The 18,894-nt window shown below is 38.3% G+C and overlaps 1 non-coding gene across 1 annotated transcript; it reads right to left on the reverse strand.

The window, feature by feature from the left end:
- Positions 1-1,826: 1,826 nt before the first annotated feature.
- Trnat-cgu lies at positions 1,827-1,898 on the reverse strand. Its single transcript has one exon. It is a non-coding gene; the product is annotated as a tRNA-Thr (tRNA).
- Positions 1,899-18,894: the final 16,996 nt, after the last annotated feature.

Genomic DNA, 18,894 nt, shown 5'->3' on the forward strand with positions numbered 1-18,894 from the left:
TAAGTTGTTCGAATAAATATCTCTGACGTCATCCACCACTGACAGTATCTAAGTATTTATTACCATATATATACATGTATAAGTATAAGACATTTTGAGTGTTTAGTACTGAGTGAGGTTCAATGACGTGTTGGCAAGAGGTTTGTTGTTGTATTTTATATTAACTAAGTGTATGTATGTATAAAAAGATATATACTGTGTGGAAATGTGACCAAAAATGAAAATAAAAAACTTTAAATAAAAAATTAAAAAATAACTTTCACTTTCACTTTTACCGCCTTATAAAACCATAGCCCCACGCCTCTAAAACAAAGGCTATTTTCCAGGTGTACCGAGTCCATTTAACTGGGTAATTTCCCGTTTGTGACGCCAACTCCTCGATTCACTTTCAGCGAATGACATTTCTAGCGCATTACTCCCGGCTTTTTGCAGATCGAAATGCGTTAATACGTTAAACGAGCTTCACAAATATCAAGTGAAATTGATGATACCCAGGCTTTTAAAATAGACCAAAGAAAAGTAATGGATCACTTTTTTAAATGGATCGATTGCAGAATTACGTTGACAGTAATTACCAATTTTAAAGGCACTGTCACACCTTGTTCATTTCTTTGTTTATATAAAATAACCGACCTCGGTGGCGCAGTGGAACTACATCCTGGTAGGTACATGGTTCGCAACTCGGTACCGGCTCCAACCCAGAGCGAGTTCTTAAGGGCTCAGTGGGTCACTACACCCTCTTGTCTTTCACTAACCACTAACCAACTAACAGCTAACCCACTGCCCTAGACAGACAGCCCAGATAGCTGAGGTATGTGCCAAGGACAGCGTGCTTGAACATTAATTGGATATACGCACAAACATAAGTTGAAATGAAATATATTAAATAATCCAAACTGGATTAAGAAAATTAAAGTTTTGTTTTGTTTAACGACGCCTAGAGCTAAAGCACATTGATTTAATATTCTTACACACCCGTTAGTGAAAACATCATTCGTTATTTTACTTGTTAACACATATCTGTGCGTTAACATTTGAAAGACATACGATTGGCTGCTCCTAGCCGATGACCAGGGCCCCGTTCCACAAAGCGATCTTAGCAATAAGATTACCTTAAGCGCATAGCTACCCTATGCACTTAAATTGATCTTAGGGCTAAGATCGCTTCGTGAAACGGGATCCAGGTCATCAATGCCATACCATCCCACGAAAAAACCAAAAGAACGGTCGAATCGATCACTCCGTGACTACAAGATGATCTAATAGTGAATTGTCTGTGACGCACAAGATAACTTGAAAGTGACTTGTCTGTGACGCACAAGATAACTTGAAAGTGACTTGTCTGTGACGCACAAGATAACTTGAAATTGACTTGTCTTTGACGCACAAGATAACTATAAGCGCAAGGGCCGTAAATAGGTTTTCGTTGGAAATCGAATACAACATTCGTGTCCGTTTGATACTATTTAACTTACAGCTCGTTGTTTAAAATCGTATCCAATTCACTTTCGCTCATTAGATACGTTTTAAAACAACTCGTTGTAAGATAAACGGTATCTAACAGCCACTCATGTAGTATTCTCTATATCATCGACTACTGAATGTCAAACATTTGGTAATTTTGACATATAGTGCTAGAGAGAAAACCCGTTAATTTTTTGTTGTTGTTACAAGCCAGGGATATTGTATATGCACCATCCGACAGACAGGATAACACATGCCACGGCCTTTGATATACCCGTCATATACCACTAGCTGGAACGAGAAATAGCCTAATGGGCCCACCGACGGGGATCGATCCTAGAAAAAAAAAAAAAAAAAATGAAAGCCCCGACAGGGGATTGAACCCTGGATCTTCGGTTTACGAGACCGACGCCTTACCACTTGGCCATCGAGGCAGTTATAAAATATCGATTTAATAACCGCCAGCTATTTGATCATTGTTTTGTTTAACGAAGAAAATTGTTCTGTTTAACGACACCACTGGAGCACATCGATTAATTAATCATCGGCTATTGGATGTCAAACATTTGGTCATTCTGACACATAGTCATCAGAGGAAACCAGCTACATTTTTCTTAATGCAGCAAAGGATCTTTTATATGCATTTTCCCACACACACATACCACGGCCTTTGTCCAGAGAAAAAACCCAATCAGCAGAATGGATCCACCGAGGTGGTTCGATCCTGCGACGCAAGAACGTCAAGCGAACACTCAACCGACTGAGATAAATCCCAGCGACACAACTAGAGCACATTGATTAATTAATCATCGGCTATTGGATGTCAATAGAATGTGTTTTAGTCGTGTCGTAAGATGTAAACATTGTGACGTGTTCTTAAATTTAATGACTTTAACACCAATTTAAAGTGACGAAGATGAAAGTATCGTTACAAACCAACGTATATAACGTCATAGACGTATGGGGGCAGACTAGCATTTGTCCGAATTAAACAAAAAATGCACGAATCTGAATAACAAGATTTATTCATACTAGCATTACTTCCAAACAGCTATAATATAGGATTTTAAACGAATCACTACACATTTTTTCATGGATTACAACTAATTTTGAATGATGTAAATACATGATGAAAAGGTTTCATGTTAGCACATTTTGCCCGAATATCTCTATAATTTTTTCCCGAATTTGAGGTTTTGCTCCAGCACTATGGGGGCAATTGCTCTCCCCCCCCCCCCCCACCCACCCCCAGACCCCATGTCTCGTACGATTATGAATAACCCCTCACAGCCGAATGTGCGCTTCGATATTTTTCCTAGATGCACGAAAGATACTGTCTGTGTAAGACGTATTAAGTGCATCTGACCTTTATTTCGCTCAATGCCACCAACCGGTAGCATCAGAGGATTGTTTACATATAACATATATAATATATATATATATATATATATATATATATATATATATATATATATATATATATATATATATATATATATATATATATATATGTGTGTGTGTGTGTGTGTGTGTGTGTGTGTGTGTACATACGTCAAGATTGTAAGAGTCATATCTCTATAGTATATATATGAACATACATTTTTTTTTAAACAAATTTAAAAAAATCAATAACGGAAAACCAAGCAAAAGGAAATAGGTTTTCAGTTACGGAAAAGTTGCTATACATGTCAGATTTTACTGAAACAATGGTCAGAAGTCAGCTGCATCAAAACCTGCTAACATAACATGATATTAGCAGAGAAGTACCAAAAGGTCTTTTGGCCCTTATGTGTAATTAATTTTGTTGGGTATATGGGCTGGGGTGTCATTTGTTTTGCATTTTGTATTATGATATATCGCGATATCAGACACGTAGGATGGGGGGGGGGGGGGGTGTGTGTGTGTGTGCACGTGTCACCCCACACCCCACTCGAGAACAACAATGTACGTTTTTGGTTTGTCCTAATTTATATAAATAAGGATAAAAACAGGGCATGTGCGCCTCATTAGAGGCTGTGACCCCCTATTAAAGATTATGCCACCCCCCCCCCCCCATTCCAGATGTCGTTCCTGTAGACTTAGGCCCTGTTTCACGAAGTCACAAAAACCCTAAGACGGAACGGGGCCAGGATATGGGTTCCTGTAGGTAGTACTAAACCAAATAACTTCCGGTTGGGTCAAAGTTCGAGGTGCACCCAGCTTTTGAGAGGGCAGTTAATACCAGTTCCCCCGCCATGGAACCGTGGACTGGCGATGCCAGAACATGGATCCATGGTGGGCGTGCCTGAACCTTTCTGGATAGGGGCACGAGAAAATAGTTCCGATTCCAATACCTGTTCTGTACAAAAAATAGTTCCATCTGGGCAACATATGTATCCAATTTTATTTCACCTAGTACCACTATGTGAAGTAACCTTTTGCTTGAAACATGTATGGGGTACCGGTAAAAAAAAGACTTAAATTTTGTACGGAACTAGGGTAGTCATAGCCGCCACCCGTTATCTCTGAAATAAGCAGATTGACTCGCAATTACTATTGTCGTCGTTGGGATTTAATTTGGTGGTATACATCCTGTATTTTACGATACGAATCATAATATATTATTTATAGCAGCGTCAACTAATTGCAAGGGAGGATTATGGGTAGAACTAAACCAACTAACTTCCGGCTGGGTTAAAGTTCGAGGGGCACAGAACGTTTGATAGAGCAATTAATACCACTAGTCCTGTGATTGGTGAGTGTGTTGGTTATACAAGAAACTAGTTTCATCTGGGCAGAAAGTGTATGCAGTTTTATTTCATCTAGTACCGCTGTGTCAAGTAGCCATGTGCTTAAAACATGTATGGGGTACGTGTAACAAAAAGTATTCAAATTTTGTGCGAAACTAGGGGTGTTGTAAAAATATCTAGTTATACCAAAACTGAGTCATGAAAGGTTAATACTTTGAGGGAGGGGTTGTAGTACTCATAGTTTGGTTGATATATATTACATATAGTGTTTTTTAAACGCAAACGTTAACATGGTCGCCTATGGGATTTCATTTGGTATAGTACAACCACTAACAAACAAAATGAAAAAAATACATACAAGTTGAAGTTTATTAAAAATAATTTTAAACATGAATCGTATTTAACAAAGTTAAAACTAGGGTATTCATGAGTACTGGAGTACAGGATTCATTTAATTCTATAAACAATTTTTTACTTCATTTTGCCATATTATGCTAGCCGCCGGCTACATTATAGGGAAAACAAAAGTCGAATGTGTGAAATGCAATAAAATGGCATGATTTCACATCAATGTTCATAGCCCCTGCGCTTGCTGTAACCTCACCGTGGTGCAGGGGTGTAACATTCTCTTTGAGAATGGCCAATACAGCACACAATTGAAGTTTTGAGTAAAAGTCAGTATCTATCTGTGATATTTGTATTTTTGTACAGTCCTTTTAACTGTTTTTGTTTAGACCTTGAATTTTTATATTGATGTTGATCATCACTTTATTTGTTTGCATTACCATAGTTTGACACCCAATAGCCGATTTTTCCACACCTAATCTAAGAGATCGGGGGTGGGGGAGAGGAGGGGGGGGGGGCGTAGCCCAATGAAATGGTGCTCGCTTGAAGAGCAGTCTGGGATCGATTCCCGTCGGTGGGCCCATTAGGATATTTTTCATTCTAACCAATGCACCATGACTGGTATATCACATGCCGTGGTATGTGCTATCCTGTCTGTGGGATGGTGCATATAAAAAATCCTTTGCTACTAATTGAAAATGTAGCGGGTTTCCTCTCAATGACTATATCTCAACATTATCAAATGGTCGACATCCAATAGCCGATGATTAATAAATCAATGTGATCTAGTGGTGTCGTTAAACAAAACAAACTTTAACTAAGATATCGAGGTTTCCGATTGACAACGAATCTAAAATATGAAAATTAACGAGTGTATTGGTACAGTTCATTTCATTTCAACTTATTTTCGTGCTTAAGGTTCAAGCACGCTGTCCTGGACACACACCTCAACTATCTGGACTGTCTGTCTACGGCAGTGGGTCAGTTGTTAGTGGTTAGTGAGAAAGAAGAGGGTGCAGTGGCCTTACACCTACCCATTGAGCCCTTAAGAACTTGCTTTGGGTGGGAACCGGTACCGGGCTGCGAACCCTGTACCTACCAGCCTGTAGTCCGATGGATTACCCACGACACCACCGAGAGCGGTGTATCGGTACAAGTAAGGTGTATGTATTACGTATTGTTTACACTTTGAATCATAACCGATAACACAATCTCTGGTCATTGTGTTCGGTTCACTAAATAAGTCACCAGGAGTTGGCTCCCGTTAACAGTTTGAAGGAAATATAAGGAATGTACCGGCCTCGGTGGCGTCGTGGTTAATCCATCAGATATAAGGCTGGTAGGTACTGGGTTCGCAGCCCGGTACCGGCTCCCACCCAGAGCGAGTTTTAACGACTCAATGGGTAGGTGTAAGACCCCTACACCCTCTTCTCTATCACTAACCACTAACAATTAACAACTAACACCCTGTCCTGGACAGGCAACCCAGATAGCTGATGTGTGCTTGCACCTTAAGTGGATATAAGCACAGAAATAACTTGACATGAAATAAGGAATATATCTGTTTAATAAACATATCCCTCGGTTGTGTAGTGGTTAAGTCATCGGACGTGAGTTTGAACGACACCACTACAGTGGCTGATCAAGAAAATCGATTTAGGGGGGTGCGCAATGACTTGAGGCGGAATTCCAAGGGAACTTTGGAGGAGGTTTGGAGGGGGTTGTAAAAAAATGAATATTAATATATAATAAAATTATAACTGTTGCGATTTTTTTTTGGCCCCCCCCCCCAAAAAAAAAACCCCATGCCTCTGCACTAGATACCATTGGTGTATTAATCATCGGCTATAGCCTTAGAGCGGAAACCCGCTACATTTAGACGGTGTTATTGTCGATTTGATGCCCGCAAATGACATTTGCGGGATTAAATAAACAATAACGCCCGCAAATATGAAATATCCATATGGTTATCTCCTAAATAACACCCTGAAATCTAAAAACTCCATATTGTTATGTCCATTGTAAATTGAATCGTTTTTTTAAAGAACTAACTGTGTACGAGATATTTCTTAAAACCCCCCCAAAAAACAACAACAAAAACCCCAAAAAAACCAACAACCTGACTACAATTATACTGTACACCCTTGAACCGTCAACTTGGCCTGTCCCAGTTGATAATGACGTCACTTTCTAATGACGTCATTAGCTTTCCGGGTGTTATTTTCATATAATTCCAATTTCTAAAAATCCCTTTATTATAAACCCTTGGATTGGTCAAATTCGTATCACGTGATGATAAAAACTGGCATTCATAGCACCATGAATCTCAGTTTAGCACTATTTTTGGCTATATAGCCGGAACTACTTTATGAATTATGTCAACAAAGGAATCCCCGAGGAATTTCCTTGAGATTCTATTTTTAGACATCAAACAGTAATCGTCTGCCGTCAAACTTGTAAACATCTAAAAAATCTTCACATATAAATTATACCATACAAAATAGGTCGCTTCAGACATTTTTATTAAAGGTTAAAAGTTATTGAAATTACTTACGTTATATGTTTATAGTGAATACAATCCCACAGCTAAAAATCTATTTTGCCGATCCAAAAAAAGTATATAATTCCAATGGAATTTGGTATTTTACAAAAGCGAGTTCAAAAACAAAATTCAGTCAGTTCATGCCAACCATTAGCAGTAACGCGCATTCAATGGCATTGTAGTATGACGTACACAACACATAGTTTCTAAGTTTGCGCGCCACTGCGATGCAATCTTTAAACGAGTCGGGTTTTGAAACTAGGCATATCATGTACATGTCGGGACACAGGAACGAAGCTTCAATTCGAAGCTACAACAGAGAATGTTCCACTTTCCAAAAACGAAACATGAGCATGGCACTGTCAAATGTCACGAATACTTGTGTCGCACCACTTGAAGTCACACATGCCAAAACCATCCTGTTGCCACTTCCACAATTACAAGGCCAGTAAACACAGAAACTCGCGACACACCTGTTTCATCCATTTCCGGAAACATTGAAACCACTTTCTCCATGTCAAATCTATCAACACATGGAATTATCACGCACTCAAAATTTTATAACTGTAATTTCAACGTCGTAATTGGTAAATCTGGACAGTAATAAAAAAATGGCGCCCATCCACAGTTCGTAGTTAAATATTCATACACCAACCGCTTCACATATAAATTATAGCATACAAAATAGGTCGCTTCAGACATTTTTATTACAGGTTAAAAGTTATTAAAATTACTTACGTTATATGTTTCTAGTGAATTCAAAATGTTTTTAGTTGGTATTGACATTTAATGCAAAAAATTAATATGAATTGTATTAATGATTGTAACATTGTCATTCTCTCATTCGGCTATTGACGGGAAAAGCCGAACCACCATAGGGATTCCGCTAATGTTGAGTATGAATTTCGTGTTAATAAAATAGTAAATAGTTGGAAAATAGAGTTCACTTTTTATTTTAAAGAGCTTTACATTAATGACATGGTTATGTGTTTGGAATTATAAGAATTGAACGTGAAATATTTTGAGTTTCATGCTAGTATGAAACGCAAAACCGCTTTACACACTGTATGAATGGCGTAGCGCGTTCAATTCTTAATTGATTCCGGAAAAAGAATGTAATTAACCAATCACAATATAGAACACAGAGTTTTCAATTAAAATTTGTCGTAACATGACGTCACGCACTTTGACTAAATCTCACCAAAACGTTACGGTATACAAGTCTAAATAAATGCGCGGTCAGTCTGGGATCGATCCCCGTCGGTGAGCCCATTGGCCTATTTCTCGTTCCAGCCAATGCACCACGACTGGCATATTAAAGGCCGTGGTATGTACTGTGGGACGGTGCATATAAAAGACCACTTGTTATTGATGGGAAAATGTAGCGGGTTTCCTCTCTAAGACTATAATAATAATTATGTCAAAATTACCACATGTTTGGCATCCAATAGAAGTTAATTAATAAATCATTGTGCTCTAGTGGTGTCGTTAAACAAAACAAACCTTTTTGTCGTGGCCTTTGTATTGTTTTTTAAGAATGTTTCTCATACAAAAAAAATACAAAAATGTTTCTCATGCATTTTGCTCGAATATCTGTATTGTTATTGTGTCATAAATTTAACACTTTTATAAGAATGGGTTTTTAAATATTATTTCCATTTGGTTTTTTTCAACAACACACAGCTTAAAATAAACATTTGCATTATCATATGAGAGTACTAGACAGAAGTTGTTATCTCTTCAAAGTTCAGCGTCATGTATAGCGAAACGATAATTGATGTACTTTGTAACGTGCGTGATGTTAGCTTGACAGATTTTCGTGTAGTTACTGTTCTAGAAACAACCACTGAAATATGTCGATCTATTTGGAACCAGGCGATTTGGTGATTTTCCATCGAATAGGATTCGTGGTCAGTCACTGGGCAGTGTATTCTTGTAAGTGTATAGAGAATAATCTATGAGTGGCTGTTAAATACTATTTATCTCCCAACGAGTTGTTTTAAAATGTATCTAACAAGCGAAAGCGAATTTGATACGTTTTTAAATAACGAGTTGTAAGATAAATAGTATCTAACGGTCATTCATGTGGCATTCTATTTCTTACATATCCTCAAAAACCAAAATATATTTACAACCGTTTGCATTTGAGAAAAACCTTACGCATCAGAGACACATGTTTGGCAGGTTAACTATACGTCACAGTGTAATCGATTTCCATCATTTTGTTTTTCATTGGATGCATGACATTGTCGACCTAGTCATCACCTATAAGCAACCAGTCGTATGTCTTGAAATTATTAACACACGTACGTGTGTAAACAAGTAGGTGTTATGATAAATGACGCATGGTGTTCTCACAAACGAGTGGGTGAGAAAGTGATATATTCATTAACCTCTAACTGGGCAGTGTATTCTTGTAAGTAGAGTGATAATTATCATGAACCTCTAATTGGGAAGTGTATTCGTGTAAGTAGAGTGAAATATTCATTAACCTCTAACTGGAGAGTGTATTCTTGTAAGTATAGTGATATATTCATTAACCTCTAAATGGGCGGTGTATTCTTCTAAGTACAGTGATATATTCATTAACCTCTAACTGGAGAGTGTATTCTTGTAAGTATAGTGATATATTCATTAACTTCTAAATGGGCAGTGTATTCTTGTAAGTAGTGTGATATATTCATTAACCTCTAACTGGGCAGTGTATTCTTGTAAGTACAGTGATATATTCATTAACCTTTAACTGGGCAGTGTATTCTTGTAAGTAGTGTGATATATTCATTAACCTCTAACTGGGCAGTGTATTCTTGTAAGTACAGTGATATATTCATGAACCTCTAACTGGGCAGTGCATTCATGTAAGTAGAGTGATATACTCATTAACCTCTAACTGGGCAGTTTATTCTTGTAAGTATAGTGATATATTCATTAACCTCTAACTGGGCAGTGTATTCTTGTAAGTACAGTGATATATTCATTAACCTCTAACTGGGCAGTGTATTCTTGTAAGTACAGTGATATATTCATGAACCTTCAACTGGGCAGTGTATTCTTGTAAGTAGTGTGATATATTCATTAACCTCTAACTGGGCAGTGTATTCTTGTAAGTACAGTGATATATTCATTAACCTCTAACTGGGCGGTGTATTCTTGTAAGTATAGTGATATATTCATTAACCTCTAAATGGGCGGTGTATTCTTCTAAGTACAGTGATATACTCATTAACCTCTAACTGGGCGGTGTATTCTTGTAAGTAGTGTGATATATTCATTAACCTCTAACTGGGCGGTGTATTCTTGTAAGTAGAGTGATATATTCATTAACCTCTAACTGGAGAGTGTATTCTTGTAAGTACAGTGATATATTCATTAACCTCTAACTGGGCGGTGTATTCTTGTAAGTATTGTGATATATTTATTAACCTCTAACTGGGCGGTGTATTCTTGTAAGTAGAGTGATATATTCATTAACCTCTAACTGTGCAGTGTATTCATGTAAGTAGAGTGATATATTCATTACCCTCTAACTGTGCGGTGTATTCTTGTAAGTACAGTGATACATTCATTACCCTCTAACTGTGTGGTGTATTCTTGTAAGTATTGTGATATATTCATTACCCTCTAACTGGGCGGTGTATTCTTGTAAGTAGAGTGATATATTCATTAACCTCTAACTGGGCGGTGTATTCTTCTAAGTAGAGTGATATATTCATTAACCTCTAACTGGGCGGTGTATTCTAGTAAGTAGAGTGATATATTCATTAACCTCTAACTGGGCGGTGTATTCTTGTAAGTAGAGTGATATATTCATTAACCTCTAACTGGGCGGTGTATTCTTGTAAGTAGAGTGATATATTCATTAACCTGTAACTGGGCAGTGTATTCTTGTAAGTAGAGTGATATATTCATTAACCTCTAACTGGGCGATGTATTCTAGTAAGTAGAGTGATATACTCATTAACCGCTAACTACCAATTTGTGTTTATTCACCTGCAAGTCACTGGTCTGATGGAACTGTGCAGGGGGTGGGGTGGGGTAGGGAGTAGAGATGTGTACCTACCTACCTACCTACCTATCTAAATACACACTTACCTAAGTATGTAACTAAATACCTACTTACCTAAATACATGCCTACATACCCGCCGCTCAAAGTGAATTTTCTTTCTGTTTTTTGCTAATATATACTGAACAGCATTGAACACGCACCATCAGTTGATGATAACAAATGTGAATGGGGCATATATCAGCATTAAACATATCAATGAATAAGTACCGTACTACCTTATAGACCATTCATGACGACGAATAACTTACAAAAACAGTCCACGAAACACAACATCAAAACACAACATATTGCATGCATAGGATGAAAAACGTAAATTGAATGTGCAAATCATGCTGATTGGGGCTATAAAAGATGGTTTCTGAAAAATCATTTTCATTTATGAAGTAGTCTTTGAGGGAACGTTAAACAAGTGATGACAAGGTTGATAGCTGAGGAACATGAACGTGCCTTAGGCATGCTTCAAGTCGGCATTTCGAGTAGAGTCATATGCCAGTCGTGTATAGTTTTAGAGAGTATGCCACGTTATAGAAATGTCGAATTGTAAACAGCATCATGGCGTTTCTGACTTCTGAACACAAAGTAAACACACGATTACTTACATTCATTTACAGTTATTTTTTTAAAAACTTATATCCAATTGAGGTTCAAGCACGCTGTCCTAGGCACACACCTCAGCTATCCGGGTTGTCCATCCAGGACACTGAGTTAGTGGTCAGTTGTGGTTGCTCACATAAACACAGGTGTAATTATATCTACTATATAAATATGAGCCTAAGCGTTGACCGACGTGTTATGTAATAAATCACCATGTGTTAGGATATCAATACATTCACTTACTATAATATATATTATATGTATATACACACTATACACCAATCTAACCCGTGGATGGGGACCTATCTTATCTTACAAAATACCTCGAAGTCAACAGAAGGGATCGTTACTTCGTTTTATTTGTAGCTTGGGGAAATCCGGATTGTTTTTAGCGCTTCTCGCTAGGGAGGCGCCGTGACGGAGATGCCGTTTCCCCCATGTTAATCCAATGGACGAAAGTGCGCCAGAACCCTTGGTTTGACCACTACTAAGGTGGCAGTGAGGGCAACTGCCCCACCTGTGCTGGAAAAAAACTTAAATTCTGGCAAAAATTATACAGATATTCGGGCTAAATGTGCTAACCTAAAACATTTTTACCGTGTATTTCCATCATTCTACCCTCAAAAGTAGTTGTAATCCATGTAAAAATGCGTATAATGATTTGTTTCCAACCCTATATAATATAGCTGTTTGGTAGTAATGCTGATGTGAATATGTTGTTATGCAGATTCGGATATTTTCGTTTAATTCGGGCAAAAACCATTCTGCCCTCTAAAAAATGGAAGCCCGTACACCTATGAATGTGAGTGTGAGAATGGTGGCTTACGGTAAACCCTAACCAGGCGCGATTCCAGGAGTTATTGGGGTGGGGGGGGGGTGTAGAGTCTACATTCAACTACTTAAATGGAAGTTGTATATTAGTAGTGAATGCATTTTAAAATAACGGGGGTGGGGGGGGGGGTGGGGGGAGGACTCCCCTTTTTTTTGTCGTGAGCAAGGGGATGTTCAGACTGCCGCGACCTCAACCCCTGTAATCAGTATGCGTAACTTGGTCGAAGTTTTCCTTGATCATGGTCTTCTTTTTTCTTTTCTTTTTTTTTCTTTTTTTTGACGTTTGTTTGTTTGTTTGTTGTTGTTTTTTCTTGATCATGGTCTTGATAATTGTCTTCTATGTGTAATTCTTTTGGATTCAGATGACGATAAGGTCATCCATTTTCTAGACAACAGCGAGGTTAAAGAAGAAAACTTTTCGGACGTCGAAGGAAACTCGGATGTAACATGGGAATGCAAGCTCAGGTAAAATGTAGTGTTTGGTCCGAATATTCGAATATTTGCTATTCGAAATATTCGAATAGTATTTTCAAGTATTCGAATATTTGGAGTTTGTAGATCATATTGGGGAAACGACTGTAAATAATAATACGGTTTCTTTGGTATCTAAGATCGGTCTTGCATGCCGCTTGCCGCGTACATTCCGTTGAGAACATAAAGCATATCTCGAGTTTCAGAATTATTGGATATTAAACGAGCTTCCCTTTCGTATCATGTTTATATTAGTGCGAGTGACAATGAAAATTAGTTTACGAGGGACATAAACATGATTCGAAATGGTATCGAGTTTAATATCCTATTTATTACCCATAATCGATCTTAATTTATATCACTCAACTCGTTTGGCTGACGTTCCTGTAACTTACAGTGTAGGGTTGTAGTGCACAAATTGATGACGTCATCGCCTGACGTCAAATGTGTTATGTCCCACTTGGCGTTCTAGTGGGAGTATCACTTTAATATGTACCAAGATATTTTTAACGATATGGGTAATAAAAGAGTAAGAGTAGTCACGTCATGTTCGTGGCTAAAAGTTACAAAAACATGGAAATGGGGTTCATCTATATTAACCAATAGGTTCGATTTTAAATGCTATAAACAAAAATTAAAACAAATATCTGCTATCAATACATACAACACTGAACAGTATTTGTTCCCAGACATTACACAGTTTTCTACGGGACAATTTTATACATTATTTAAAACAAAATTGTCTACGTCAAACTTAAGATTACCACTAGAAAGAAGGAAGGAAGGAAATGTTTTATTTAAGGACGCACTCAACACATTTTATTTACGGTTATATAGCATCAGACATATGGTTAAGGACCACACAGATATTAAAGGAGGAAACCCGATGTCGCCACCTCATGGGCTACACTTTTCGATTGGCAGCAAGGGATCTTTTATATGCACCATCCCATAGACAGGATAGCACATACCACGGCCTTTGATGTACCAGTCGTGGTGCACTGGCTGGAGCGAGAAATAGCCCAATCACTAGAAAGAGGTAGATGATTTAACATTCCTAAAGGAAACGTGTTGCGTAAAGTTTGTACTACTGATACTGGAAATGACCACCAGTATTTATTAAAAACCAGTCGAATAAAAAATAATGCTAGCGTGTTTCAAATGACAGGTAATACCTTTTTATATGTTGAAAAAAATTTCAAGCCTTGTGAACTTTCACAATTTACCTATTTTGATTACGTACCCAGTGTTCATTGTTAACTATAGATATTCTGTGTCGGTGCATGTTCTTGCCATGTTTATTAACTATGTACTTGCATTGTCCTCAAGATTGTTACATATTGTAATGAAAAAAGTAAAGTTTGTTTTATTTAACGACGCCACTAGAGCACATTGATTTTTAATCTTATCATCGGCTATTGGACGTCAAACATATGGTCATTCTGACATTGTATTTTTTTTAAAGGAAACCCGCTGTCGCCACATATGCTACTCTTTTACGATAGGCAGCAAGTGATCTTTTATTTGTGCTTCCCACAGGCAGGATAGCACAAGCCATGGCCTTTGTTGAACCAGTTATGGATCACTTGTTGGTGCAAGTGGTTTACACCTACCCAATTAGCCTTGCGGACATATTGTAATGTGTCCGAGTATTGTTAACTAAATCTGTCCGAATCCGTTCAGTCGACAATTCAAAGCATGTCTCGAAATCGTTTAAAGATGAGCACTGTCAGAATTTTTTTTTTTTTAATCAACAACAACAAGAACAAAAACAACAAAACAAAAACTAAAACCCCAAACAAACACGTGAACAGCCCCAAGTTCAGCCAGCGAACTTTTCGCTAACATTCACGAACTATTTGATTTGTTCCCGACATGGTCATTAACTTTGGTTTACCGTGAAGCGCATAAACCAGTCTAGCGGACGTTTTTCTGCTCGGTATGGCTGAACTCAGCCCAGATCTGGTGCTGTTCTGTGTGAGCATATTTGTTTTCGGTTATGCTGTATTAGTGTTTTTCATAATTTTTTGTTAAGTACTAGGACAAGCTTTTCTTTAGCTCTTTCTTCTGAATTATATTTCCAGCCGTTTTATGGGAGATGAAATTGTGGAAAGAGCGAGATCCAGACTTGGAGAACACGGATTTGGGCAATACAACATGGCTACAAACAACTGTGAACACTTTGCCAAATGGTGTCGGTACGATCAATCAGTAAGCGTACAGGTAAATAGCGTTAACGGCGCTGTCTTACACTCCCATGTCCTAACATCTTTTGCTAATGGATTCTCTAAGAACTTTGACCGAAAGTGTGTTCTGTTTAACGATACCCCTAGAGCACATTGATTTGTTAATCAACGGCTACTGGGTGTCAAACATTTGGTAATTTCAACATATAGTCTAAGAAAAGAAACCCGCTACGTTTTTCCATTAGTAGCAATGGATCTTTTATATGTACCATTTCATAGACAGGATAGCACATACCACGGCCTTTAATATACCAGTCGTGCTGCACTGGCTGGAGCGATAAATAGCCCAATGGGCCCACCGATGAGGATCGATCCCAGACCGACCGCGTATCAAGCCATCGCTTTACCACTGGGCTACATCCCGTCCCGAACTTTGACCAATGCAAATCTTCGTTACAATTTGACAATACTATTTCAAAGATCAGTCATGTATATAAGGAAGATATATACTAGGAGAAGACGACTTGGTACTTGGTGATGCCACGACCAGAATCGGCAACCTAGGGATACACCACAGCATCGTAGAGGTCTAAAATTAACGAGCTACTCTCGATTCACTAATATCAAAACCTATATTAGCTTGGCCATTTACCTTTCGACCGACCGTTCAAAATTGCGCCAAATTCCCTCAATCAAAATTGCGCACCCTTTTCTCTTTGGCATTTAACTGCTCCATTCAAATTTCATAGCACCACCACCACCACCACCCGCCTGCTACCGATTTGATCGGGCTGCTGGTGCTCCCTTGCACGTCATAGCATGTCATTTTATAACACCTAATGAATGAAGTAATTTTTTAAAGTTCTAGTTTACATATTTGATAGACACTGAAGTTCGGTACTATGATGATTTTCTACGGCTTGTTGACGCAACATATTTAAGTTAGAATCAGACGTATGAATTATGCTGTAGAATAAAGTTTAATGAATACTTTTAATGGATTTTTATTTATTGTGAAAAACATTAATTTACAAAAACAATAAATCTATATATCTTTTTTTATCTGAAAATGCACAATTGTTACAATACTTGAAGCAATGTCGGCCAACTAAATATTTGAACTATAAGTTTTTACAAAAAACATACTGGGTCACGTGATATGATATTCTTACAATTATGACCACTTTTGGCCACAATACCAGGGCTTATAATAAACTAGATGTAAAAAAAAGCCCTTTCAAATGAACTACGATGTCACCACATGACGTTTGAGACCAGTTTTCAGAAAAGAAAACTATAAAAGGTAAACAAATAATAATAATAATAAAATAATGGATATTCTAATGTATAACAATATGTAGCAAATATATAATTTTAACGAGTATGGGGAAAAAACGGTTATTTATCATCATTATAAAATATTTGCTGATCGTAAACAGGGGTGGAAGAGATATATAGCTATTTATTTGGAAATACAGTTGAATCCCGTTGGCTCAAACCCCGTCAGTGTTCGAGAACGTGTTCGACCCGTTGTAGTAGTTTGACCCAACCAGTCGGTTAACAAAGTGTGAGTGTAAATCGAGACTTCGTTCTTGATTCAAGCGTTGCTGTGCATTCATTCGACCCTTCCGAGTTCGACCCAATGAGATTCTACTGTGTGTGTGGGTTTTTTCAACTGAACATGTACTGGTGTCATGTGACGTCATTTCCCCCCAATACATGACGATATTTAGCCACCACATCAAGGTCTATAGTAAATTATACATAATGAGCTTTCAACTGACTTATAATATTGCCGTGTGAACTTTGGGGGCATTAAACCGAAAAAATGATGTGGCCCTAGCCATTCTACTATATTCCCTAATAATAGAGTTCGCTAATTAAGTCGTTAATTAATAGTAAATTTAGTCGGAACTGTATTCTAATAGTGATTTATTTTCCTTATATTTTTAAGGCTAGCGTTGGCTTGATGGCTGCTGCAATAGGTGCAAGGTTCTTCGGACCTGTCAGTTTTGTACTTGGAGGAGTAGCAATGGCAGCATTTGCTGCCTCGTCTAGAGGTACCACACCAAGCATGGCAGCACTTGCTGCCTCCTCTAGTGGTACCACACCAAGCATGGCAGCACTTGCTGCCTCCTCTAGTGGTACCACACCAAGCATGGCAGCACTTGCTGCCTCCTCTAGTGGTACCACACAAAGCATGGCGGCACTTGCTGCCTCCTCTAGTGGTACCACACCAAGCATGGCGGCACTTGCTGCCTCCTCTAGTGGTACCACACCAAGCATGGCAGTACTTGCTGCCTCCTCTAGTGGTACCATACCAAGCATGGTAGTACTTGCTGCTTCCTCTAGTGGTACCACACCAAGCATGGCAGTACTTGCTGAAACACGCCGACGACTGAAATCTGACTACCAGGAGTATAAATCAGGATTCATCCGGGTCCTTGAGCACTTTACAAATACCTGAACTTCAAAGTGTAAATTCAAAGCCTTGAAAGTACATGAAATTAAAAACATATTTTGTTTTGTTTCCATGAATACTAACTGTAATTTTATGGCAAAGGTTCCGCCAAATTAAATATTTTAAAAACATATTACTTAAAGATTAAGAATAGATCATCCAATATTCTTTGTACATACGAGGCGCAATACTTCGCTTTCGGTTAACTGAACTTGTGGACACTGATCGAGCTTCCCATAAAATTGGTATATCATATAATTATTAGAAAAAAGAGATGGATTAATTGACATTTTTAAGACAGAGTATATAATCGGACTGAGACAGGGATGTATTGTAAGCCCAGTATTCATTTACTTGTATATAAATGAGTTTAACAATGAAATTGTCATATTTTGTTATTGTGGGTTGTTTGCTTTTGTGTTTTGTGTTTGCTGGTTTGTCTGTGTGTGGGGTTTTTTGGGTGTTTTTTTGTTTTTTAGGGTGTAACATAAAACTACTTTAAAATTCCTATTTCCTTTTGATGCACTCCACTCTCCTGTGTGGTCTATTCCGCCAAACGTTGTTTTGTTAAATTCGCTACGTGGTGAAGCACTCATTTGATCCAATTACAGTTCGTTTGCATGAACAGGGAACTGATGATTTGTCATATACTCTCTCTCTCTCTCTCTCTCTCTCTCTGTCTCTCTCTGTCTCTCTCTCTCTGTCTGTATCTCTCTCTCTCTCTCTCTCTCTCTCTCTCTGTCTCTCTTTCTCTCTGTATTTCTCTCTCTCTCTGTATCTCTCTGTCTCTCTCTCTTTCTGTATTTCTCTCTCTCTCTCTCTCTCTCTCTCTCTCTCTCTCTCCTCTCTCTCTCTCTCTCTCTCTCTCTCTCTGTCTCTCTCTCTGTCTCTCTCTCTCTCCCTCTCTCTCTCTCTCTCTCTCTCTCTTACTCTCTCTCTCTCTCTGTATCTCTCTCTGTCTGTCTCCCCCCTCTCTCTCTCTCTCTCTCTCTCACACACACATACTCTCTCTCTCTCTCTCTCTCTCTCTCTCTCTCTCTCTCTCTCTCTCTCTCTCTCTCTCTCTCTCTCTCTCTCTCTCGGTCGGCCTCTCTCTGTCTCTCTCTCTGTCTCTGTCTCTCTCTCTGTCTCTGTCTCTGTGTGTGTGTGTGAGTGTATCTCTCTCTGTCTGTCTCTCTTTCTCTCTGTATTTCTCTCTGTCTCT

Source organism: Gigantopelta aegis, chromosome 1 (genome assembly GCF_016097555.1).
Source record: "Gigantopelta aegis isolate Gae_Host chromosome 1, Gae_host_genome, whole genome shotgun sequence".
Lineage (NCBI taxonomy): Eukaryota > Metazoa > Mollusca > Gastropoda > Neomphalida > Peltospiridae > Gigantopelta > Gigantopelta aegis.